Consider the following 26,862-nt stretch of genomic DNA (forward strand, 5'->3'; position numbering starts at 1 on the left):
TGCCCTTGCCCCGCGGCAAAGGAAGAGTTGCAAGCGGCCGACGATTCCGATGGCGGCCGATGCTCCAGCTTCCGAAGGACGAGGCCGGGCCGCAGGCAGCCCCCGGGCCGCTTCCTGGGGAGCAAGCCGCGCGGACCCGCCCGAGCTCGCCGGCGCCCACGATTGAGGGACCCTGGATTTCTGGTGCTGAGCACACTGGATCAGTGGCATGCTGAAGACAGTTTACCGCCTGGGTGTGAGTGCTTGGGTGGTTTTGTTATATTGCACTTCGAAAAATCCTTTGTTGAAAAGTGCATGATAACTTTAAAAAACAAAAAAATGTCCAGTAGCACTTTAGAGACCCACTAAGTTTGTTCTTGGTATAAGCTTTCATGTGTATGCACACTTCTTCAGATACTGGCATGCACACCAAAGCTTATACCAAGAACAAACTTAGTTGGTCTCTAAGGTGCCACTGGACAATTTTTTAATTTTTTAATATATTTCGACTGTGTCAGACCAACATGGCTACTACCTGAATTAAAAAATATATATATAATTGAATTTGAAACATATTTTAGGAAAGTAAGAGATTTTTAGCAACCGTAGCAACATTAAGTCATGTTGAATTTTGCTAATGTGTGTGATCGGCTTGCTTCTCAATAGTAAATAACGAGAGCGCTTCCAGGTCTTCTGTGTGTTTTCTATGCAGTACAGTATGTGCACCTTTGAAATAGTGCTCTTCAAGGATACAATTTGATACGGTGGTACCTCTGGATGCGAACGGGATCCCTTCCAGAGCCCCGTTCACATCCTGAGCAGAACGCAACCCACGTCTGTGCATGCATGGGTCGTGATTCGGCGCTTCTGCACATGCGCGTGACATCATTTTGAGCGCATGCGCAAGCAGCGAAACCTGGAAGTAACCCATTCCCTTACTTTTGGGTTGACGCGGAACGCAACCCGAAAACGCTCAATCTGAAGCTACTTTAACCCGAGGCAATGACTGTACTTGGTCAATGCAGGCAGAGAAGGAAAGGGTAAGCTGAAGGAGCTGGAAGCAAGGTGGTTGCACTGCGGCCCCACAAATACACAGAATTTAAGCACAGTTTATTTGGGAGTAACTCCCACTTTGCGCAACGGGGTTTGATCTTAAGTGAATAGGTGGCAGGACCCGGCTGCACAAACCTTAAGGAATCTCCAGATCTGTTCCTTTAGCCTTGTGCAACTTTCAGGACCATCCTGTGCTTATTTGAAACCGTCTTGAGTAAATTCAGCAGCACAGCACACCTCCATGAAGCCCTATTGAGCTCATAGAAGCACAGAATTGTTGAGATGGAAGGGATCACGAGGGCCATCTAGTCCAGCTGCCTGCAGTACAGAAATCTTTTGCCCAGCATCCAGTGGGACTTGTTTTTGAATAAGCATAATAGGACCAGGCTCTTGACTTCAACCCTAAGCCTGCTTTTTTTAGGTCTAAGGCTGTAAACTTGGGAAAATTTACCTTGAGGTAAGTACTATCAGACCTTTGAGTGAATATGCGTAGGATTGCATGGTAAATCTCATTTAGCTCAGGCTTACCTCAGAGTAACCATGCATAAGATCAGAGTGTACAACAGCCCACTTTAAAACAGAAGGAAATAAGCTTCTCCTTGTTCCCAGCCAAAAAAAGCCAACACCCTGGCTTCATAGAATCGTGGAATTGCTGAGTTGGAAGGGATCCTGAGGATCATCTAGTCCAGCCCCCTGTAATGCAGGGGTCCCATACAGGGATCGAAACTGCAACCTTGGCCTTGATTCACAAGGCTTTGTTTGCACAGTTTTGCAAGATGAAAAAATGGTACATTCTAAATTGAATACACTTACATATATAGAGACAGATAGATATTTACATGACAACAGCTTGTATCCAATGCATTACCTTCCCATTTATTGTGCAAGTTGGATTGGTTATCTGAAAAGCAAGATTTTGCGGGTCAAAGTCCGCCTCTGGAGAGGTGTTTACCCTGCTTGCAGAGAAAGGAATCAGCCGTTTGAGACTCCCCTAGTGCCAGGCTGACATCTGTCAAAGACATGCCTCCTGGCAAAGCCCAGTTCCCGGGAGAAGTGGCGCGTTGGCTTCCTCGGAGAACCAAGGGGCAGACCTGTCAAAATGTAACCGCCTGAAGCCGACAGAGTTTGCTCTTTGTGAATGATCAGTTTTTTCAGATGCCCAAGTAAAACCTGACTTGAGTCAGCTTAGCACACTGACTAGACCCCCTAGCAGAGTGATGAAGAGGGAGTAGAAATGGATGTGTTTGTTTCATTTATGTCCTTACCCCACAATTCTTCCAACAAGCTCAGGGCCTTTCCCTGTTTTATCCTGGCAGCAACCCTGCTAGGTAGGCTAGACTGAGAGGGGGCAACTAGCTCAGGGTGAGCTTTGTGAGCCAGTGGGTATCTGAACCCAAGTTAACTCTGCTGAGTATGTAAATAGCATTTTAAGCATTTGATGCAGTGCCCAATTAAACCCTGTGGAGGCCCCTAGGCAATCTGAATCTCAGGGGCTCCCTTGTTCATTTGCTATAGTGCGGTAACATGGAACTAAGAAAGCTTGATTGTAATTTTGTTTCAAGATCAAATTGATATTATTTTGAGCCACCTATTTGGTAATCCGGCATATTGGTAATCCTACTCTGCCTATTTGGTAATCCGGCAGTGGTTTGATGTGCTTCACACACATTATCCTGTTGGAATCCTTGCAAGAAGGCTTTAAGGCAAGTATTACTATTCCATAAGCCAGATGAGCGAGAGCAGGGCTTCCCTAGGGCACCTACTGAGCTGATCTGAATGTGAGGCTAATTCATAGCTCATGCTGCAATCCTTTACTTACAGGATCTAGGAGTAAGTCTCACTAAGCTCCAGGGACTTACTTCTGAGAAGAAATGTATAGGGTTGCACACTGTCTGTCTGTCTTCCAGTCACTTTCTATCACATGCTGCACCACCTGTCTGTCATTAGAGTAACCTCTCTACCTCTAGGTTAGATCACTGTAATGTGTTGTATGTTGGCCTGCTTTTGAAGACTGCTCAAAAACTGTATCCAGTGCAGAATTCAGTGGACTATCAATTGAGATCTGGTGATCTGAACACACAACTCCATTTGCTGCTCAACTGCACTGGCTGCCAATTTGTTTCTGAGCCCAATTCCTCAATTCAAAGTGCGATTTTTTTTTTACCTACAAAGCCCCACATGGCTCAGACCCTCATAGCTCAAGGCTTTTAAATATATATATATATATATATATATATATATATATATATATATATATATATAAAAAATAATATTTATTAAGATTTCAAAAAAGTTACAATAATAAAAAAGAAAAGAAAAAGAAGAGAAAAATACAAAACACAAAAAGATAAAAAACAATTAAAAACAAATCAACCTTTCCATATCTTAACTTTCATTTACTTGTTTTCCTGACCTCCTCGCACCTCCCTTTTTTGTATTCTAGTTCAATTAATTATTTCAGCAAATCCTTTCCATTTTTGCTTTTATCCTAATGGCTTATCTTAATATATTATAACTTTACATTCTCACCTGTTAACAATCCATCTTTAAATACTCCTTTATAACATTACTGCTAAAGCCACATAACTTCATTCCAGCATCCTTCTAACATTCCTTAATTTTACAATATTTCTGTAAATAGTCTTTAAATTTCTTCCAATCTTCTTCTACCAACTCTTTTCCCAGGTCTCGGATTCTGCCAGTCATTTCCGCCAATTCCATGTATTCCATCACCTTCATCTGCCATTCTTCCCGGGTGGGTAAATCTTGTGTCTTCCAATACTTTGCGATGAGTATTCTTGCTGCTGTTGTGGCATACATAAAAAAAGTTCTATCCTTCTTTAACACCAATTGGCCAACCATGCCCAGGAGAAAGGCCTCTGGTTTCTTCAGGAAGGTATATCTAAATACCTTTTTCATTTCATTATAAATCATCTCCCAGAAAGCCTTAATCCTTGGGCACGTCCACCAAAGGTGAAAAAAAGTACCTTCAGTCTCTTTACATTTCCAACATTTATTATCGGGCAAATGATATATTTTTGCGAGCTTGACTGGTGTCATGTACCACCTGTATATCATTTTCATAATATTCTCTCTTAAGGCATTACATGCCGTAAACTTCATACCTGTGGTCCATAACTGTTCCCAGTCAGCCAGCATAATGTTGTGTCCCACATCTTGTGCCCATTTTATCATAGCAGATTTCACCATTTCGTCCTGAGTGTTCCATTTCAACAGCAAGTTATACATTCTCGACAGAATCTTAGTTTTGGGATCTAACAGTTCTGTTTCCAATTTTGATTTTTCCACCTGGAAGCCAATTTTCTTGTCCAATTTGTATGCCTCCATTATTTGATAATAATGAAGCCAATCTCGCACTTTGTCTTTTAGTTTTTCAAAGCTCTGCAATTTCAGTTTATCTCCCTCTTGTTCCAAGATTTCCCAATATTTCGGCCATTTGGCCTCCATATTGAGCTTTTTCAGAGCCTTTGCTTCCATCGGTGACAACCACCTTGGGGTTTTATTTTCAAGTAGGTCTTTATATCTTATCCAAACATTAAACAATGCTTTCCTAACAATATGGTTTTTAAATGTTTTATGTGCTTTGACCTTGTCATACCACAGATATGCATGCCACCCAAATACATTATTGAAACCTTCTAAGTCCAAAATGTCTGTGTTTTCAAGAAGCAGCCATTCTCTCAGCCAACAAAATGCAGCTGATTCATAATAAAGTTTAAGGTCTGGCAGGGCAAATCCACCTCTTTCTTTTGCATCCGTTAGTATTTTAAATTTTATTCTGGGCTTCTTGCCCTGCCAGACAAATCTAGAAATATCTCTCTGCCACTTCTTGAAGCAATCCATTTTATCCAAAATTTGCAGTGTTTGAAACAAAAACAACATTCTTGGCAATACATTCATTTTTATCGCAGCAATACGGCCTAGCAATGAAAGCTTCAAATTTGACCATATTTCTAAATCTTTTTTCACTTCCGTCCAGCATTTTTCATAGTTATCCTTAAATAAATTCACATTCTTAGCTGTCATATTAACCCCCAAGTATTTCACTTTCTTGACCAATGTTAAGCCTGTCTCCTTCTGAAACCTCTCTCTCTCGATCACTATTAGGTTTTTCTCTAAAACCTTAGTTTTTAACTTATTCAACTTAAATCCTGCAACCTGACCAAATTCTTGAATCAATTCCAATACTCTTTTAGTACTGGATTCTGGCTCCTGTAATGTCAATACTAAGTCATCTGCAAATGCTTTCAATTTGTACTGTTTGGCTCCGACTTGTATACCCTTAACCAATTGGTCTCTTCTAATCATATTTAAAAGGACCTCCAGGACCTATATAAAAAGCAATGGGGAAATTGGGCAACCTTGTCGTGTCCCTTTCTCTATCTTAAATTCCTCCGTCACCATATTATTAACAATTAATTTAGCCTTTTGTTCAAAATATATTGCACCTATACCATTTCCAAAACCTTGACCAACCCCCATCCCCTGTAATTTCTTCTTCATAAAACTCCAGGAAATATTGTCAAAAGCTTTCTCTGTGTCCACGAATATCAAAACTGCCTTAGTATTAATATTCACTTGTAATTTTTCTAAAATGTTAATTATATTTCTCGTATTATCAGACAAGTGTCTACCCGGGAGAAAGCCTGCTTGATCTCTATGTATCTCTTCCACTAATACTTTTGTTAATCTTTTAGCCAAAATATCTGCAAAAATTTTGTAATCCACGTTAAGCAGGGATATGGGGCGGTAATTCTTAAGCTGTGTCTTCTCGGACTCAGTTTTTGGTATAAGTGTAATATAAGCTTCCTTCCATGACTCTGGTGCTTTTTTCCCTTCCAAAATTTCATTACAAACTTCCTTTAGTGGTTGTATTATCCAATTTTTCAAGGATCTATAATATCTTGAAGTTAAACCGTCCAGCCCTGGATATTTACCCAGTTGCATATTATGTATGGCACCTTCTACCTCCTGTTCAGTTATATTATAATTCAGCATTAGCTTGTTTTCTTGAGAGAAGGAAGGAATATACAGAACCCAGTGGAGATTAGAAATTGTTTCCAGAGGTATTTTAAACAATTATATACACGAGGGTCACAGAAAGAAATTGATATAGATCGATTCTTGAAAATAAATGGACTACAAAAAATCAAGGCTTTTAAAGAAAACAAATCTATTCCAAGGGGGCTTACTTGCCAGGGTTGCATGTGTAAGAGTGCAATTCCATGCACTTCTACTCTGAAGTAGAACAGGCCAGTGGAAACTACTCCCAGATAAGTGTGTATGGGTCCTCTGCCTTTGATTTGTCAAATTCAGCAGGATTGTGGCATACACACTATTCCTTGCTAACCATCTTGGAAACACATCCTTCTGTACCTCAAAGAATCCTGGCCACTGTACTTTGTTAAGGGTTGTTAGGAATTGCAACTTTGGGAGGGGTAAGCTACAGTGCCCAGAATTCTTTGAGGGAAGGAATGTGTTTTGCATGTGCTTTAAAGGTCTAGCGTGCATGCAAGTCTCCAAGCATGTTGTGAGCTGTACTCCAGGAACATGCCATCTTTCTTAATAAGAGTTTTCAAAGCCAGCATTAACCTGCAGCCCTCTGCAAGCCTGTTTGGGAGTAAGCTGCAGTCAGTAAATACACTAAGGCAGAGGTTTTCAACCTTTTATGGGTCCACGGCTCCCTTGACCAACTATATTCTTTCTGTGGCACCCCTGTGGGACTCAGGAGCCCAGTTATGTCACCCCTTGCCTGCAGAGCCGGCAGCCCCTCTCTTCTCCCCTCTCCTTGGGAGTCCTCTGGGCAGCTGCAGCTGCCACCCCTGGTCTCTGAGTTGCCTCCCTCCCCCCAAAAGGGGTGCCTCTTCACACTGCCCCACAGGGGCCTGGGAAGCACCCCTGGTCAGCCCCAGGCACCCTTCGCCTGGGGAGCTTGTAGCCAGGGCTGCTGCAACAAACAGCTGTGCAAGCCTTTGGGAGCCTTTGGCAGCTCAGGAGGGAAATGTGCAATTAAGTGGAAAAGTCTCTTGGGAAAGAAATTGTGTTGGGGGCAGCAGAGATTGGGGGAAATTTGAATGGCGTGCCAGTTTCAGCCTGAGCAGGGGCAGGTTGGGATAGCAACCTGCATGATCCGTGGAGGTGGCTCTGCAGGTAAGCAGAGTGGGAGGCGTGTGGTGGGAAAGAAAGAGAAAGGCGGAGATGAAGCGGCTTCATGCTTTTATTGCGTGGCTTCGTGTTTGGGGGAAAATAGGAGAGAAAGTGAAATAATATTTGCTACTGGGCTCTTTTTTGAGGGTCCTCCCCAGTATCCAAGTAGAACTTTGCAGAGCTTGCAGAAGTTCAGAGTTCTACTTTCCTTAATTAACTGCTTCGGCCAAAGTTAATTTTTCCTGCAAGGACATCCCAGATCCTTCACAACGTACAGGTGTGGCCCTCTCCCTTGGCAGTTTGAGTGCAAAGTAGGTGGTGTGGAAATCCTTCAGGGCACTTAGGTCCTGAACCCATACACAGCTACATGGGAGTTATTCACACTGAACTTGGACTTATTTCAGAGTAAACACCTTTTGCAAAGTAAAACCCTAAGCAGAACCTCAAAACAGCAGTCCTGGAAGTCAGCACCAGTTAACTCATATAAGGTTACTTCAAAGTAAACCCCCTTAAATAAAGCAGGAGTTACTTCTAAATAAACATGCATAGGATCTGCCTGCACACATTTTGTGGGGAGGAATTTGAAGGCTGAATTAAGAACAAAGGACCTCTTGCAACAGAGTGGAGCAATAGCAGAACAAGACTGGGTCCCTCCAGATGAACTTTCTATGGAACATTCATCCTGATTTGCTTGCATAAAACTTTCGTGGAAGTTAGATTGTAGCTGGTCTTTATTGAACATTGTGACTGTTTCCTTGTGGGATATCATTCCTTCATCCCACTCTTTTCAATGCATTTCCCCATCACTTCCCAAAAAACAAAAGGTCAGATTCTTCTTTAAACTGGGTTTGTTGCACTAAGGTGACAGAAACCTTTCATCTGCTTTAATTGCGCAAACCTAAAATTCCACTATGCAGGCACATGAAAATGGCAGTCTGTGGCACCCTATAATGAATGAAAAATATTGTTGTCCCTCCAAGCCAAGATCATCTGCAGCAGTCGTTGTCTGCAAATCCAAGTCTGCCTGCAGGTTCAATTACTACTCAGCTATTTGGGGAGAATACTGCCAGCTTGCTTTTCCTTATATATAAGGGAAGCAGGTAGCTTTCAAAAATATGAGAACAGAAAACTTAAGGGAGGGCTTTGGTGTTTCCTGGGGGCAGTGACTAGGCCTTCACAGAACCTGCCTCCTCTGGCTATGTCTCCATAAGCACGCAACACTTTGGCTTTGTGTGATAAAAAGATCTCAGTGAGTGTATTTCTGTTTTTGTTAGGGAACTGCTGCTTTGCTCTGTGATGAAGGACAGGCAGAAGGGAGAGAAGGTGGAGCCAAGGATATGTGCAAAAACAAACCATGTGAGAAGGAATCTTTTTGGTCCTGTGGACCACAGTAATCTGCAGCAGGACATCCAGCGCATCTTGTGCACTAGCATGGAGAAGGCAAAGCGGAGGTGGAACTTTGACTTCTGGCAAGAGGTTCCGACTGAAGGCCTCCTGCAGTGGGAAGAGTTGCAGAGCCACGAGGTCCCCCCCTTTTACCATACTTGAGAGAGGCTCCCAGACCCTTGCAGCCCATGAACCGAGCCACAGCCAAGGAACCCAAAGCTCACCACAATGGCAAAGTGATGGAGAAACCCCCCAAGATGGCAGGGAAGAAGAGTCGGCCTGGGAGGAAGCGGAGGCAGACGTCACTGACCGGTGAGCAACATTTGCACTTTCATTTAATGTTTGTTGCTACCAGTATGCAGCACCACATGACAAAGGATGCACAACCCAGAAAAATCACTATTCACATGTCAGGTATTTGGTAATACAGAAAGTCATGTTGTAGTAGCTGTTCCACTCCCAGTGGTGCCCCCTGCATTTTAAAATTGAATTAGGAAGGCTGGGAAAGTTACAACTTTTCCCCACTGTGAGATGTGAAGCCCTAAACCCACTTACTGGAGAGTAAACCCCATTGAACACTGAAGTGCTTACTTTGGAGTAAACAGACTTGGGATTCAACAGAAGTGTAGAGTCTTTAGAGTTTGAAGGGACCTGGGACTTCACTGAATTCCAGCAGCTGCTCAGCGCTGGGTTCCTGCGATGGGGCCACCACAGCAGACGGCCATCAAGCCTCCAGCCGTGGGGAGACCCCTAGTCCCACCCCGGGGATTTCTTCTGTTGTTGAACAGCCCTTACTATCAAAAGTGTATTTTAACACTTAACTTTGGGCTGCGGTTTTTATCCAAATAACAAGAATTCTCTGCACACAGAAAGGTAACTTGTAGCTTTAAAAGGGCTTTAGCTCAACCTCTTTTCTGACATGCTAGTTTCCTCTGTGCAAGGAGTTGCCACGTGAGTCCCGACCTGCACTCTATAGTGGTAGAGTCTGGATAAAGTGAGAACTTTGTTGTTGTTGTTTAGTCGTTTAGTCGTGTCCGACTCTTCGTGACCCCATGGACCAGAGAACGCCAGGCACTCCTGTCCTCCACTGCTCCCCGCAGCTTGGTCAGACTCATGCTGGTAACCTCGAAAACACTATCCAACCATCTCATCCTCTGTCGCCCCCTTCTCCTTGTGCCCTCCATCTTTCCCAACATCAGGGTCTTCTCCAGGGAGTCTTCTCTTCTCATGAGGTGGCCAAAGTACTGGAGCCTCAGCTTCACAATCTGTCCTTCCAGTGAGCACTCAGGGCTGATTTCCTTCAGAATGGAGAGGTTTGATCTTCTTGCAGTCCATGGGACTCTCAAGAGTCTCCTCCAGCACCATAATTCAAAAGCATCAATTCTTCGGCGATCAGCCTTCTTTATGGTCCAGCTCTCACTTCCATACATCACTACTGGGAAAACCATAGCTTTAACTATACGGACCTTTGTTGGCAAGGTGATGTCTCTACTTCTCAAGATGCTGTCTAGGCCTGTCATTGCCCTTCTCCCAAGAAGCAGGCGTCTTTTAATTTCGTGGCTGCTGTCACCATCTGCAGTGATCATGGAGCCCAAGAAAGTAAAAGCTCTCACTGCCTCCATTTCTTCCCCTTCTATTTGCCAGGAGGTGATGGGACCAGTAGCCATGATCTTCGTTTTTTTGATGTTGAGCTTCAGACCATATTTTGCACTCTCCTCTTTCACCCTCAATAAAAGGTTCTTTAATTCCTCCTCACTTTCTGCCATCAAGGTTGTGTCATCTGCATATCTGAGGTTGTTGATATTTCTTCCGGCAATCTTAATTCCGGCTAGGGATTCATCCAGCCCAGCCTTTCGCATGATGAATTCTGCATATAAGTTAAATAAGCAGGGAGACAAAATGCAGCCTTGTCGTACTCCTTTCCCAATTTTGAACCAGTCAGTTGTTCCATATCCAGTTCTAACTGTAGCTTCTTGTCCCACATAGAGATTTCTCAGGAGACAGATGAGGTGATCAGGCACTCCCATTTCTTTAAGAACTTGCCATAGTTTGCCATGGTCAACACAGTCAAAGGCTTTTGCATAGTCAATGAAGCAGAAGTAAATGTCTTTCTGGAACTCTCTAGCTTTCTCCATAATCCAGCGCATGTTTGCAATTTGGTCTCTGGTTCCTCTGCCTCTTCTAAATCCAGCTTGCACTTCTGGGAGTTCTCGGTCCACATACTGCTTGAGCCTTCCTTGTAGAATTTTAAGCATAACCTTGCTAGCGTGAGAAATTAGTGCAATTGTGCGATAGTTGGAGCATTCTTTGGCACTGCCCTTCTTTGGGATTGGGATGTAGACTGATCTTCTCCAATCTTCTGGCCACTGCTGAGTTTTCCAAGCTTGCTGGCATATTGAGTGTAGCACCTTAACAGCATCATCTTTTAAAATTTTAAATAGTTCAGCTGGAATACCATCACTTTCACTGGCCTTGTTATTTGCAGTGCTTTCTAAGGCCCATTTGACTTCACTCTCCAGGATGTCTGGCTCAAGGTCAGCAACCACACTACCTGGGGTATATGAGACATCCGTTTCTTTCTGGTATAATTCCTCTGTGTATTCTTGCCACCTCTTCTTGATGTCTTCTGCTTCTGTTAGGTCCTTTCCACTTTTGTCCTTTATTATGGAAATCTTTGTACAAAATGTTCCTTTCATATCTCCAATTTTCTTGAACAGATCTCTGGTTCTTCCCATTCTATTGCTTTCCTCTATTTCTTTGCATTGCTTGTTTAAGAAGGTCTTCTTGTCTCTCCTTGCTATTCTTTGGAAATCTGCATTCAATTTCCTGTATGTTTCACGATCTCCCTTGCATTTTGCTTGCCTTCTCTCCCCCGCTATTTGTAAGGCCTCATTGGACAGCCACTTTGCTTTCTTGCATTTCCTTTTCATTGGGATGGTTTTCGTTGCTGCCTCCTGTATAATGTTACGAGCCTCCATCCATAGTTCTTCAGGCACTCTGTCCACCAAATCTAAATCCTTAAACCTGTTCCTCACTTCCACTGTGTATTCATAAGGGATTTGACTTAGATTGTATCTTACCGGCCCAGTGGTTTTTCCTACTTTCTTCAGTTTAAGCTTGAATTTTGCTATAAGAAACTGATGATCTGAGCCACAGTCAGCTCCAGGTCTTGTTTTTGCTGACTGTATAGAGCTTCTCCATCTTTGGCTGCAGAGAATATAATCAATCTGATTTTGATGCTGCCCATCTGGTGATGTCCATGTGTAGAGTCGTCTCTTGTGTTGTTGGAAAAGCGTGTTTGTGATGACCAGCTTGTTCTCTTGACAGAACTCTATTAGCCTTTGCCCTGCTTCGTTTTGATCTCCAAGGCCAAACTTGCCAGTTGTTCCTTTTATCTCTTGACTCCCTACTTTAGCATTCCAATCCCCTATAATGAGAAGAACATCCTTCTTTGGTGTCACTTCTATAAGGTGTTGTAAGTCTTCATAGAATTGGTCAATTTCAGTTTCTTCAGCACCAGTAGTTGGTGCATAAACTTGGATTACTGTGATATTAAAAGGTCTGCCTTGGATTCGTATCGAGATCATTCTATCATTTTTGAGATTGCATCCCAGTACAGCTTTTGCCACTCTTTTGTTGACTATGAGGGCCACTCCATTTCTTTTACGGGTTTCTTGCCCACAGTAGTAGATATGATGGTCATCCGAACTGAATTCACCCATTCCCGTCCATTTTAGTTCACTGATGCCCAGGATGTCAATATTTATTCTTGCCATCTCATTTTTGACCACCTCCAACTTACCCATGTTCATGGTTCTTACATTCCAGGTTCCTATGCAATATTTTTCTTTACAGCATTGGACTTTCCTTTCGCTTCCAGGCATATCCGCAACTGAGCGTCCTTTCGGCTTTGGCCCAGCCGCTTCATCAGCTCTGGATCTACTTGTACTTGCCCTCCGCTCTTCCCCAGTAGCATGTTGGACGCCTTCCGACCTGAGGGGCTCATCTTCCAGCGTCATAACTTTTATATGCCTGTTGTCTTTGTCCATGGAGTTTTTTTGGCAGGGATACTGGAGTGGCTTGCCGGTTCCTCCTCCAGGTGGATCACGTTTGGTCAAAACTCTCCACTATGACCTGTTCATCTTGGGTGCCCTGCTCGGCATAGTTCATAGCTTCTCTGAGTTCTTCAAGCCCCTTCGCCACGGCAAGGCAGTGATCCATGAAGGGGAAGTGAGAACTAGGAATCAGCTAAGTAAATCTCAAGTTGATCTGGTCCCATAATTTGTATTTAAGGTAATTTAGACTTCAATAGCAACTTTGTGGCCAAGTTGATATCGCTGCATTAATATTGATGTTGATTATCCTTATCATCAAAGATGCTAACATGTAGGACATTGTTGTTTTGTTGTTGTTGTTGTTGTTTAGTCGTTTAGTCATGTCCTACTTTTCGTGACCCCCTGGACCAGAGCACGCCAGGCACTTCTGTCTTCCACTGCCTCCCACAGTTTGGTCAAACTCATGCTGGTAGCTTCGAGAACACTGTCCCACCATCTTGTCCTTCCAGTGAGCACTCAGGGCTGATTTCCTTCAGAATGGATAGGTTTGATCTTCTTGCAGTCCATGGGACTCTCAAGAGTCTCTTCCAGCACCATAATTCAAAAGCATCAATTCTTCGGCGATCAGCCTTCTTTATGGTCCAGCTCTCACTTCCATACATCACTACTGGGAAAACCATAGCTTTAACTATACGGACCTTTGTTGGCAAGGTGATGTCTCATTGCTTTTCTCCCAAGAAGCAGGCGTCTTTTAATTTCGTGGCTGCTGTCACCATCTGCAGTGATCATGGAGCCCAAGAAAGTAAAATCTCTCACTGCCTCCATTTCTTCCCCTTCTATTTGCCAGGAGGTGATGGGACCAGTGGCCATGATCTTCGTTTTTTTGATGTTGAGCTTCAGACCATATTTTGCGCTCTCCTCTTTCACCCTCAATAAAAGGTTCTTTAATTCCTCCTCACTTTCTGCCATCAGTGTTGTGTCATCTGCACATCTGAGTAGGACATAGGCACTATTAACAAATATAGAAATGCCTGACTACTTTCACACCACCATCTGATATAAGTTGATCCAATAATAGATGGATACTTGTTACCTCTGCAGCTGCAAATGAGACTTAAGACAGAAGTAGCCAGCTTGGTCCCCCCCCCCCCCAAATTTCTTGGCTACAATTCCCACCAGCTGTAGCCAGCAGGGCCAATGGTCGAGGATGATAGAAGTGGTCATTCAAGAGGTATGGATTGCACCACACTGCCTGCCTCTGGCACCAGGTTGGCTGCCTCTGTCCAGTGAACTACAAACAGCTCAGAAGAAATGTTGCATGTTGTGTTGATGGGGGAAAGCTCTTAAGATTTACCTTGCCACCTTTTATTAGTTAATAAACTAGGACTGAGCAAGCCATGGTACCAAAAGTGCTTTTAATGGCCACACATGAAATGAAGCCTGGTGCCACTTGCTAGAATAGTAAATATTAAGGTTGGGTGTGCTCACCCAGCACCTAGGCTGCAGCATATGATAATGAAAGTGGTGTTGCCTGCAAAGCCTTCAGTTCCTGCTGCAATGGTTCCCAGTAGCCTTCTCCGTTGCTGTCTCCCTTTACCACAACAGAGACAAGGGAAGACATCAGAAAGGCTCATGCATTCCTGCAATTTTGGGTAGAGCCCTGATTCCTGAGGGATGACAGATGGTCAAATGAAGGTGGGAGCAGATTCCAAAAGCCTTCCATCCTTAGTAAATGTGTATGCCAACTATGAATGAAACTTCTACTATTTAATTCATCATATGTTCCCCCTCCTGCTCTCATAGGCATTTCTATGGCCTTACACCTGATAGCCTATGTGAGATCCTAGCTAGCTGGTCCCCCCTCCCTCCCTCCCTCCCTCCCTCTCTCTCTCCCTCCCTCCCAGAGGTCTTCTTCCCATGGAAGGTTGTGATAACTGTGGACTTTGTTTTCCATCACCCATGCTCCTTATGCTCATCAGCAGTACGTGGCAACCTAATGTACACATTATTCCCCATCACAAATTGGTACTGGAGCAACTTAACAAAATTGGCTCTGCAAATCTTACAGAGTTCCAGGGACCTTGCCAAGAACATCTTTCTTTGGACCAAATGCAAGGCTTCAGCTGTTAGCAGAATGCTGGTTGCATTGATTGCTGGTTGGGTTGCATAGGATACTGTTGGTTAAGCGATCATGGGAACTGCTTCTTCACCTAGTTTCATTTGGCACTGGTTTGCTGCTTTGATAATTTGCCAGTGGCCCCTGGCTGGGTAGATACTTTTATTTTTCTTTGTAATTCATGGTAATTCTGAATGGCAACAGTCTCTGTTTGTAGAGGTAGTGATAGTGTCAAGTGCATTCACTGCTATTTATTAATTGCCAATGACCACTGGCGGAGGAAGAGGAGTGCGGGGGGAGCGACCCCCCTCGGCAGCGTGATCCTGGCAGGGTGTCATTGCGGCTGCTCCCCCGCCCGCACTGGGCGCCATGCCCCCGCCTGCTCTCCGCATGAAGCTCCGCCACTGCCAATGACATACCTACTGTTTGACATTTGGAGAAGGAATTTAAATCCCAAAACTTTGCAGCATTTTATTTTAAGCTATTGTGCAGTGAAGCCTCATTCATATGAGACACTGTTCACTTGAGACTTAGTACACCAAGGGATCTAAATGTGCATGTTGCTAGACTGACCCCATTTTGGTTGCTGTTTCTAAGTCTTTATGTAGCAACTTCAGTGTACATGGACTGTCGTTACATATGCAGGGAAATGCTTACAATCCAAATTTCAACACTGTGGGAGACAGGAAAGGGAGAAAACAGCTTCTGCTATATGGGAATAATAATCTACTCTTACATTATAGGACTCCTGCGTTACAAGGATTACTGAAGTTGTTGTTTTTTAATGTATTTTTATTGAACAATTTTAACAAACAAATTATCAATCAATATAACCAATTACATTCCCCCCCTTTTTTATTCCCTCCCACCCCTCCCTCTCCCACCCTCCAGAGACTTCCCTCAGCTCCCACATATTATTCTCTGCATGTTAAAAAGTTATACATATCATTACCTTATCTATCCTATGTTCTACTAATAAATTTGTGGATGTTTATTCAAAACCTGCCAAGGAATCCAAGTCCTTTTTTTTGTCTTTTTAAATAGTTTGTAAAAAGTTCCCATTCTTCCTTGAAGTCACGGTTTTCCTTCTCTCGTAGTTTATATATTAACTTTACCATTTCCGCGTAGCTCATCAGTCTTTCTTGCCATTGTTCTTTCATTGAGACTTCCTCATTTTTCCATCCTTGTGCTATCAAGACTCTTGCTGCTGTTGTAGCAGACATGAATAAATTCTTTGTTTTTCTTGGCAAGTCTTGTCCTAAAATCCCTAATAAAAATGCTTCTGGTTACAGATAGGTAGCCGTGTTGGTCTGCCATAGTCAAAACAAAAAAAATTCCTTCCAGTAGCACCTTAAAGACCAACTAAGTTAGTTCTTGGTATGAGCTTTCGTGTGCATGCACACTTCTGGTATCTGAAGAAGTGTGCATGCACACGAAAGCTCATACCAAGAACTAACTTAGTTGGTCTTTAAGGTGCTACTGGAAGGAATTTTTTTTGTTTTAAAAATGCTTCTGGTTTTTTTACAAATGTCATTTTGAACATTTTTTTCAGTTCATTATATATCATCTCCCAAAAAATTTAACTTCTCTACATTCCCACCACATATGATACAAAGTACCTTCTTTTTCCTTACATTTCCAACAGGTGTTTGACCCAGTTTTATACATTTTTGCCATTTTTACTGGTGTGATATACCATCTATACATCATTTTCATATAGTTTTCCTTCAAAGGAGAACAGTCTGTGAATTTCAAATCTACTTTTTTCCCAGTCCTCAAATTTATATTATGTCCTGTATCTTGCACCCATTTAATCATAACCGATTTGACCTCCTCACCTTTCGTTTCCATTCTAGCAGAATACTATATGCTTTCTTCAATAACTTCGTGTCTTCTTCTATAACCTCCTTTTGGAATCTAGAGATTGTATAACTAAACCCTTTTTTGTTATACCTCGGGATAAATACGCTTCAGGTTGAGCGCTTTCAGGTTGCGCTCTGCGGTGACCCAGAAGTAACGGAGCGCATTACTTCCAGGTTTCACCACTCACGCATGCGCAGATGGTCAAAATTATGTCACGCGCATGCGCAGAAGCAGCAAAACGCGACCCACAGACGTGCTGTCGCATCTTACATTCCATTTGGGATGCGAATGGGGCTCTGGAACAGATCCCATTCGCATCCCAAGGTACCACTATACAACTCATTTACTTGTCTGTAATGCAACCAACTCTGAAAATGGTCTTTAATTTCATCATAATCTTTTAGTTTCCATTTTCCTTCTTGATCTCCCAATAAGTCTCTGTATGTAGGCCATTTTCCTTTTTTACCAAGCGGTTTGAGTAACGAAGCTTCAGTTGGTGATAGCCACCAAGGTGTTTTTTGTTCTATTAAATCTTTATATCTCTCCCATACTCTCATTAATGATTTCCTAATTAAATGATTGTAAAATCCTTTATGTACTTTCCCTTTTCCATACCATAAATATCCATGCCATCCATATCTGTTATCATGACCTTCTAAATCTAATGCTTCCTTTTCCAGTTTTATCCAGTCCCTAATCCAAACCAAGCATGCAGCCTCATAGTACAGTTTAAGGTCTGGGAGGGCGAAGCCTCCTCTTTCTCTTGTGTCTGTAAGTATCTTATGTTAAATCCTTGGCCTTTCCCCTGCCCCCGCCCCGACAAACTTAGAAATATCCTTTTGCCATCTTTTGAGGGAGTCATCCTTAACCATTACTGGGACTGTCTGAAAAAGGAAGAGCATCTTCGGCAACACATTCATATTAATCGCAGCAATTCTTCCTAGTAGGGAGAGATTCATTCTGCTCCAAATTTCTAAATTCCTTTTTATCTCACACCATACTTTTTTGTAGTTATACTTATACACATTTATATCCCTTATTGTTAACTATATCTCTAGATGTTTTACTTTTTATAGATTTCTATCTCAATGCTTTGCACCAAATCTTTTTTCTCTTCTTCTTTTAGATTTTTAACTAATAATTTAGTTTTATTTCTATTTAATTTAAATCCTGCCACTTCCCCAAATTCTTGAATTTTTTCTATTACCTTAGGGAGATAATTTTTTGGATCCTCTACCGTAATTACTAAATCATCAGAAAAGGCTTTCAATTTAAATTCATTTCCCCCCCCTTTTTATCCCTGTAATCTCTTTATCTGCTCTTATATTTCTTGCACGTACTTCCAGGACCAAGATGAACATCAACCGTGATAACGGGCATCCTTGCCTAGTTCCTTTTTGTATTTTACATTAATTCATTATCACCTGATTTATAATTAATTTTGCATTTTGTTCTGAATATATTGCTTATATTCCTTTTAAAAATTTATATCCACAATTAATTTCTTCCAGCATTTTTTTCATGAAATCGCAGGAAATGTTGTCGAAAGCTTTTTCAGCATCTATAAACATCATTGCTGCTTTTTTTCATTTTTTTACCTCCAGGTATTCTGTCACGTTCAGAATATTTTTTGTATTCTCTTTCATTTGTCTACCTGGAAGGAATCCTGCCTGATCTTGATATATATATTCACCTAATATTTTTTTCATTCTTTGTTGTTGTTGTTTAGTCGTTTAGTCGTGTCCGACTCTTCGTGACCCCATGGACCAGAGAACGCCAGGCACTCCTGTCCTCCACTGCCCCCCGCAGCTTGGTCAGACTCATGCTGGTAACCTCGAAAACACTATCCAACCATCTCGTCCTCTGTCGCCCCCTTCTCCTTGTGCCCTCCATCTTTCCCAACATCAGGGTCTTCTCCAGGGAGTCTTCTCTTCACATGAGGTGGCCAAAGTACTGGAGCCTCAGCTTCACAATCTGTCCTTCCAGTGAGCACTCAGAGCTGATTTCCTTCAGAATGGAGAGGTTTGATCTTCTTGCAGTCCATGGGACTCTCAAGAGTCTCCTCCAGCACCATAATTCAAAAGCATCAATTCTTCGGCGATCAGCCTTCTTCATGGTCCAGCTCTCACTTCCGTACATCACTACTGGGAAAACCATAGCTTTAACTATACGGACCTTTGTTGGCAAGGTGATGTCTCTACTTCTCAAGGTTAAAATATTTGCAAATAATTTCTCATCATTGTTTAATAATGAAATAGGCCTGTGATTTTTTATTTGCATTAAATCCGAATCTTGTTTTGGAATCACTCTTATATAAGCTTCCTTCCATGTTCTTGGAATTTCACCTGTCTTTAAAATCTCATTCATCACATCTTTCAACGGGTTTGCTAATTGTTCACTTAGCTTTTTATAATATTTTGCCCTTAATCCATCTGGTCCTGGAGACTTGCCACTTTTTGACCAGTTTATTGCCTCTAATACTTCTGGAGCTGTTATTTGGGTATTTAATATCACTAACTGTTCCTCTTTTATTTTTGGCAGATTACTATTTTTTATATATTCCTCTATTTTAAACAAAAATTCCTTTCCTTTCTTATACAATTTTGAAAATAATTTCACAAATGCTTCTCTTATTTCCCTTGTCTTATCTGTAATTTTTCCGTTTATATTGATTTTATTTAAAATTTCTTTGTTCACTTTTTTCAGTTGCCACGCTAGCAGTTTTCCTGACTTATTGGCATGTTCAAAATATTTCTGCTTCATTCTTTTTATTTGCCAACTAATTTCTTCATTAATTATCATGGAATATTGGGTTTGTAATATCCTAATTGGAGGGACGCGGGTGGCGCTGTGGGTAAAACCTCAGCGCCTAGGACTTGCCGATCGTATGGTCGGCGGTTCGAATCCCCGCGGCGGGGTGAGCTCCCGTCGTTCGGTCCCAGCTCCTGCCCACCTAGCAGTTCGAAAGCACTCTTAAGTGCAAGTAGATAAATAGGGACCGCTTTATAGCGGGAAGGTAAACGGCGTTTCCGTGTGCTGCGCTGGTGCTGGCTCACCAGCTGCAGCTTCGTCACACTGGCCACGTGACCCGGAAGTGTCTCCGGACAGCGCTGGCCCCCGGCCTCTTAAGCGAGATGGGCGCGCAACCCCAGAGTCGGTCACGACTGGCCCGTACGGGCAGGGGTACCTTTACCTTTACCTTTACCTTTAATATCCTAATTGCCTACTTTACTGACTCTTTATTAGCTTTTTTTGCAATTCCTTCTCCTTTTTCATAATTGCATCTAAAATTTCTTTTTTCTTTCAATTTCCTTTTAATTGAATTTTGTTGTATAAACAGTCCCCTCATCACCGCTTTACTAGCATCCCAGACCATTTGAAATTTAGTCTGACCCTGGAGATTTATTTCAAAATAATTCCCCAAGGTCTTCTTTGCTTTTTCCATAAAATTTTGGTCTTCTAATTAATCTTCATTCAATCTCCATCTAAATGTAGTTTGACTTTCCTTTTGGATTCCCATTATCATGGAATTGTGATCTGACAATGTTCTGGGATTAATTTATTTCTTTTTCTTTTTTTACTTTGGGTTCCAACTCTTCGGAAATCCATAAAGCGTCTATCCTTGAACTGCTACCATGGACATAAGAATGAAAAATGAACTGTTTGTCAAATAAATGTTTTACTCTCCAGATATCTATCAAATTTAAAGTTTAAACCAAATCAAAAAAGGTCTTTGGTAATCTGCCTTCTTTTGTATCTTTCTTCCTAGCTGATCTATCCTCTTTCTAATGATGGAACTCTGTTTAAATCTTCCATTAAGATGATTTTTTGATCTGCATATTCAAGTAATTCTGTTTCCAATTTTTTTAAAAAAAAACAACTGCTTTTTTCTCATTTGGGGTGTATGCTCCAACCAAAATTATGTTCTCTCGAATTTTTATTAGTACTATTAAAATTCTGCCTTTCTCATCTTTTTGGATCAATTTGGGTTCTAGTGCAGGATTAATATAAAAGACAACTCCTCTCTTTTTGACATTGTCTGCTGAGATGAAATCCATTCCTAATCTTTTGTTAATTAAAATTCTTTTATTTTATTTTTGAAATATGTGTTTCCTGAAGACAAATAATATCCAATTTTTGTTTTACAATTACATGTTGAATTCTGTTACGTTTAGTTTTTGTCATTCAAACCGTTAACATTCCAACTTAATATTTTAAGATTGGCCATTTTCAGAGTCACTTAAAATATCCATTTTTCCACCTACTGCTCCCTCCAAAGACAGCTGCTCCAAGGCCGCTCTGCTAGTGGGTCTGTTTTTATGTCATGTCTGGTATCTAGGTCTCTTCTGTGTTTTTCAAAGAATTCTCTGGCCTGATTTTCTGTTATCAGCCTATATCTCTTTTTCATAAATGTAAATGAGAATCCCCTCTGGGTATTCCCATTTATATTTTATGTCTGCTCTTCTCAGAGCTGTTATCAGAAATCTATATCTCTGTCTTCTAATTCTGAGTTTAAAAGGGATTTCCCTAAAAATGTCTACTTTCTGTCCAGCAGCCACGAGATTGTCCTCAAAGTTTTTTTGAAGGATTCCATCCCTTGCTCTTTTTGTAACAAATGTTTGTAGGAGATCTCCTGGCTGCTTTCTCTGTCTAGTTTCCCTCATGCGGACTCTGAAACAACTCTCAGTCATTTCCACCACCCATTCTTGACTCTCCCCCATCCATTCTGAAATTATTTTTGCAACATATGTTTCTAGATTCTGTTCTTCCTCTGAAATTGGTAATCCTCTTTTAGCTGCAAAAGAAGGATTTAGTCTTCTAAATCATTTTGTCTTTCTTGAAGGCCTCCCACAGTCCCCATAACAACTTTCTGTTCCTCTTTCAGATGGCCCAGTTCCTCAGTGTTTTTTTCCAACTTGCCAACCTTAATTTCTAAATTGTTAACCTTCTCTCCCATCTTCCCAAACTGTTCCGTCAATAAGTTAGTAGATTTTTCCAAGTCTGAGTGCACTTGTTGCGCCAAACTCTTCATTTCCTGGGCCATCTCCTTCCTAAAATCAATAAATTGCTTCATAAGAAAGTCAGTGTAATCTGCCTTCCCTCTTTTTTCTGTTGTTGTCTCTTCCTGTACACTTGCATGTCACTTCTCAATGGAGGCCTTCCTAGTGACAGCTCCCATATCCTGCTTCCCTTTTTCCATCTCTGCACTAGAGGTTGGAATCTTTGTTCTATTCAAGGTCACACCTGCATTTCTTAGTTCTGCCCAGAAGTGAAAACATTTTCCCACTCCCGAGCTCAACCATAAAATCTTTCCTTTGCACTTTTGGACCCTTTTCCCGCCCTTGCAAATCCTTACAACAAATAGAAAATAAAAAAGAAGGGGGAAAGTAAAAAAGAACAAGGCAAAAGTAAAAATATGACTCTGTTGCCATACCTCTTTCACCCAAAGGTTAGTCAATTAACTTCACCAAATCTTACTCATTCAAAATAGCAAGCCATATATCAAACAGGACAGTTCCCACATGAAATAAGACTGAAAAATAAGCAAAACCAACACAAACAATCAATGCAGAATTGTATACTTCAATAATTCCTCTCCTTTCGAGAAGGTGGCGGTGAATGGGAAGTAGTCCAACTTTATGACTGTAATCCAATATGTTATAGTCCACTTCTTTAACTTTATAATTCAGTATATTATAATACAGATCTTCAAGTTTTAAGCTTTAAAAGATATGCATCCAAAAATGTCAGAAGGTGTTAAAAAGTTACTTATTGGCAGGTAGTGTTGCAATAAATTTCCCTGGTCTTCAGTAAGCACTTATATCCAATTCAATTCCAGGTTCTCTATTCTTCCTGGGGAATTCCTCCCCCAATATAAATAGAGAGTTCTCCTGCTTAGCTTTGGTTTTGTGTCTCCAAGTTCCAGAGTTTAAAGTTTTAAAGCCTGTATTTCCAAAGCTTTTCTACTCTGCCAAAGTATCAATCTGTCAAATTATATCTCTGTCTGACTGTCAACTTGTATCTTAAAGTTGCCCAAAGAACAACTTGAGACAACTATAGCCAATATGTATCCAAAAGAAAAAGAGTCTCTTAAAACTGAAAGTTGCTAAAAAGTCTCCATTGGTTGCTCTGCTCCCATTCACTAAAAGTCCCCTTTCAGAGCCTGTCCACAGAAATCGGAAGCTGACTTCCTTTTTGGCTTCCATTTTACCAAATCAATTAATTTACACCTAATTTCTTCTTTCTGAAGCTTTATTTGGTTTTTAACCTCTAATTGGAAAATCCACTGCTTATGGCGACAGCATGTGGCTTTGCCTGTAGGGTGCGATGGAGCCGTGAGCTGACTCAAGCCTCTTCCCTTCCCCCCTCGCAGAAACAGCCATGGGGAGGTCTGGGTTGCGGAGAGTTCTCTGGCGCTCTGCTGGACCCCTGGAGTCCCCACTTGTCTGTGGGGGTTTTTCGGGGGGGTGCCTAAGGATTACTGAAGTATTGAATGTGAATTTCTTAGAACTTAGCATAAGAAATATAAAATGCTAAGCAGCAGTAGTAGCAGAGAAATGTTACTTCTGTGTAAATAAGCAGTTGTATACTTCTCTAGATTTAGGTTCCAGCAGAAATGTTATCGTGTGCATTTTCTGCCTCCATCTGTTTCATATTATGTAAAGTATTCATATTTTGCTCAACTCTAAACCAAAGGGTTCCTAGAGCCATTCTAGAGCCAAAGACCATTCATAAGGCAGCCTCTGTCCTTGGACTTACAATCTAAAAGACGTGACACAAAAGGATTGAGCGTAAAGAGTGAGACGGTAACACACACACTCACTCACTGCACTAGCTCTTACTTAAAAAGCTCTCGTGGTGGAATAGAAGCAGTGGCAGGACACGAGGAGCCAAGTGTTGCAAGACTTTCAGCTGAGCTTTGCTTCTCTCCCTTGATTTGCAGCCTGCTGGAATGGCATAGAATCCTAGAAATACCCAGCTTTGTACAGAAAATGTTAAAGGTTTGTTCCTTCTTGGACTCGAAAGGTTTGAACCTTTCAGACTTCATTGCTGAGAGCCATTCTGTACATTACACTCAGAGTGAGATGGTAAACCAAGGATGCTGAGAGGATTCTGGACTGCAGCACTTCAGCCTGTAGGAGGATTTCTTGCACTTTGTGGTGCATTTCCCCAAGTAAAACCTCCTGCATGTGGTTAAGCTGCATCAGGAAATAGATGATACAGGTAAATCTTTATATGTGATATGTTGGCTTTCTATATGCAGGTAGTTTCCCTTTTGCTTTTCTTGGCAGGGCTGGCAGCAGATAAAACAGGATGAGTCCATCTGAAGTGGTGCTGTTCTGAATTCTACTGCTTGACTATGTAATGTGGCAGTTGGAGCTCAGAGCAGCCGCACTGTCTCCCTTGCTGCATGCATAGTTTCTCATTTCTAATTCTAATTCACCTGTTTGTTTGGTTTTGCCACAGATTATTACCAAGCAAAGAAGCAGATCAGAACGGATATGCAAACTCCTGTAAAGAAACCGGCCTTCTAGAATGGAACTTTGTCACTGGTTTGCTGGTTTTGTTGGCTGGTTGATTTTTTAAAGGAGCTTCCAAAATTATACAACATCTTGAAATGGTGCATTTAAATAATGAACACTTGGACACTTCACACAGAGGCACAGATTTTTGAAATAAAAAATGTGAACTTTCAGAACATCAGAATGCAGTTAGGCCGATTACGTTGTATACCCTCTTCCTGCATACTGCTTTAAAAAATAAGAGGAAGAGGAGGAAGCAGATAACCAAGCAAGAAACAGACTAATTGTAGCAGTAGTAGCACCTCAAAGGAAGTTGCTTGTCAGGAATTGGTCAGCATAAGAGTAAATATAAAAAATACTGTGTATGAACAATTTGTGAGTGCCATTATATGGTCTTGCATACTATGTGTTGTCGGTTTTTTACTTATTTAATTACTATATAGACTTGCATGTCAGTGTGATCATCAATATTTTTCCAGCTAACTGAATCCCCCCCCCCCCAAGCTTTTAACATTTTAAGTAAGCATAACAAATCCTTAATTTGGCTTGTATAAATGTTTGCCACTGTTTTGCACATAAAAGTTATTTATGCAGATATACACAGATCTCCTGCCAGCAGTTGTCCTTGGTATCTGTGTCCAAACAGAGTCCATTAATATTGAAATCCTGGAATAGCAGTTCCATCTGAACTATACAGTCAGCAGAATCATGTGGTTCATCTCTTGCTCGACACCCACTGTTACAGATTGCATGCCATATGTACAACTCACTGCTTAGAGAAAATTAGCATGCCAGGGAGAAGGGTTCTAACTTAACATTCTTTCTGCCATGCTACATTTTCTACATCTTACATTAGAACATTCCTACATGATATTTTACCTGTAGGCTGCCATTGGACTGTGTGATTAGTTGAACGTGTAGTTCTGCTTTAGGTTTACAGTACTGACCTTACCCATGTCCAGCCTTCATCTTATTCACTCCTTCTAGAGGCTCAACAGAAAAAGATTTTTTGTCTCCAAGTATGTTATGCTAATGTGTCTTAATTCTCTAGGGATACTAGGCTTGCCACTGGTGTGCACTTGAAGAGGATTCCTGTGCATTTAATAGATGTTTACTGGTTTGCTAAACATACTTTCCCCATGACTGTATTGAAAGTTGCTGTACCTCCATACACCTCTCTCCTGTGCAGCTATAAAAGGCACATGTAGGATAGGATAGATGGAGCAAATTAGGAGCAGCTGAGTTTCATAGTCTTATTTAGTTACCTGTCTTACAGCCCAGAATTTATTCTCATTTCAAAATGATTCGGGCACTGTTTGTTTTAATTAATTGTCCTCTTATATTTTCTTACTTCTTACTTCGCAGCTTCCATTGCATCCGCTAGCTCTCGCCCAGCACAACATTTTAGAATAATTAGGTCGATAAGGCCCTTAGGAGGACAACCAAATTTAAGCACAAATTTGACCCACAGCTGTGAGGCATTTGGGAGCTTTTTTGCGGAGAAAGTCCTGTTACTCCGCCGTGACCTCCCTGCCAATTTAGATACAGTGACTGAACTAGAGGCCCCTCGACTGCCTTTGGGTCCAGTGTTGGACCATTTCGATCGGATACTCCCTGCTGATGTGGATAGATTCCTCCAAGCTGGTACGCCCACCATCTGCCTCCTCGATCCGTGCCCGTCTTGGCTGATTAGGGCGTGTCCATATTTCACACGGACCCCCCTGGTTGAAATTATCATTTGTCCCTTGGCAGGGGGACATTCCCAGGGGAACTGAAGGAAGCAGTGGTGTGTCCTCTCTTAAAGAAAACTTCACTAGATCCTTTGTTGTTGTTTAGTCGTTTAGTTGTGTCCGACTCTTCGTGACGCCATGGACCAGAGCACAAGATGCTCCTGAACTGTGTGTGTTTATGTAACTTTGTGTGGTGGTATGTGCATTGTTTGTACTAACACTCTTTGGATTATTATTCAAAAATAAATAAAAGTTGTAACTATTTGTGCTGAATCAACTAGCATGACATGAAATTTATTATGGTCAGAGACCAGCTTGTGAAACACAAATGGAACTACAATCCCAATAGCAAAACAAACATTTAAAACAATATACAACAATGGATTTTAAGTTTAAAAGTGTGATAGGCATATAAACACATAAAAACTTTAAGATAGACTACCTTAGAGAAATGACCCAATGTATAGGCACACATAGGATCTCAGTTTGCAAAAATAGCCCTCTGTAGGCTGTGTTAAAGTTTAGTTAGTTTTATTGCGGCAAAAGCCAGCAATACAGAACCCCACAAGATCAAACAAAAGGAAATCAACAACATCAAAAAAAAAAAATTACACAAGGGAACTTTGCAGTGTGCCATTCAACAAAAGAGATTTATACTTCCTGATTGCTAAAGTGCAAAATTTGGCCACCTCATATGATATTAAGCTTGAGGAATCTTCCAGGAGGTATTTTCGTAGAGTTTCGGGGGAGGATTCCAAATAATGTTGTAGGGGTATAAATTTTGATAAAAGCGGCAAAATAAGTTGGACTCGTTCTTCACTATAAAATTCACAAAATAGAAGGATGTGAGTGACGGATTCTACCTTATTAGACATACAGGGGCAGAGACGCTCATGCATTGGTACCCGCGTAAATTTGCCGTACAGCACTGCTGAGGGCATTGTCTCAAAGCGGGCTCTGGAGAAAGCCCATCTATAAGCTTCGTTAGT

General features: G+C 41.5%; 1 pseudogene across 1 annotated transcript; it reads left to right on the plus strand.

Moving 5' to 3' along the window:
• Window positions 1–26,137, plus strand: LOC307215789 (annotated as a pseudogene). Its single transcript, XR_013844013.1, has 4 exons — window positions 1–233; window positions 8,475–8,898; window positions 22,994–23,115; window positions 24,088–26,137. The product of XR_013844013.1 is annotated as an uncharacterized misc_RNA (transcript).
• The last annotated feature ends 725 nt before the right edge of the window (window positions 26,138–26,862 follow it).

This window comes from Podarcis cretensis (genome assembly GCF_951804945.1).
Source record: "Podarcis cretensis genome assembly, chromosome: 5".
Taxonomy (NCBI): Eukaryota; Metazoa; Chordata; class Lepidosauria; order Squamata; family Lacertidae; genus Podarcis; species Podarcis cretensis.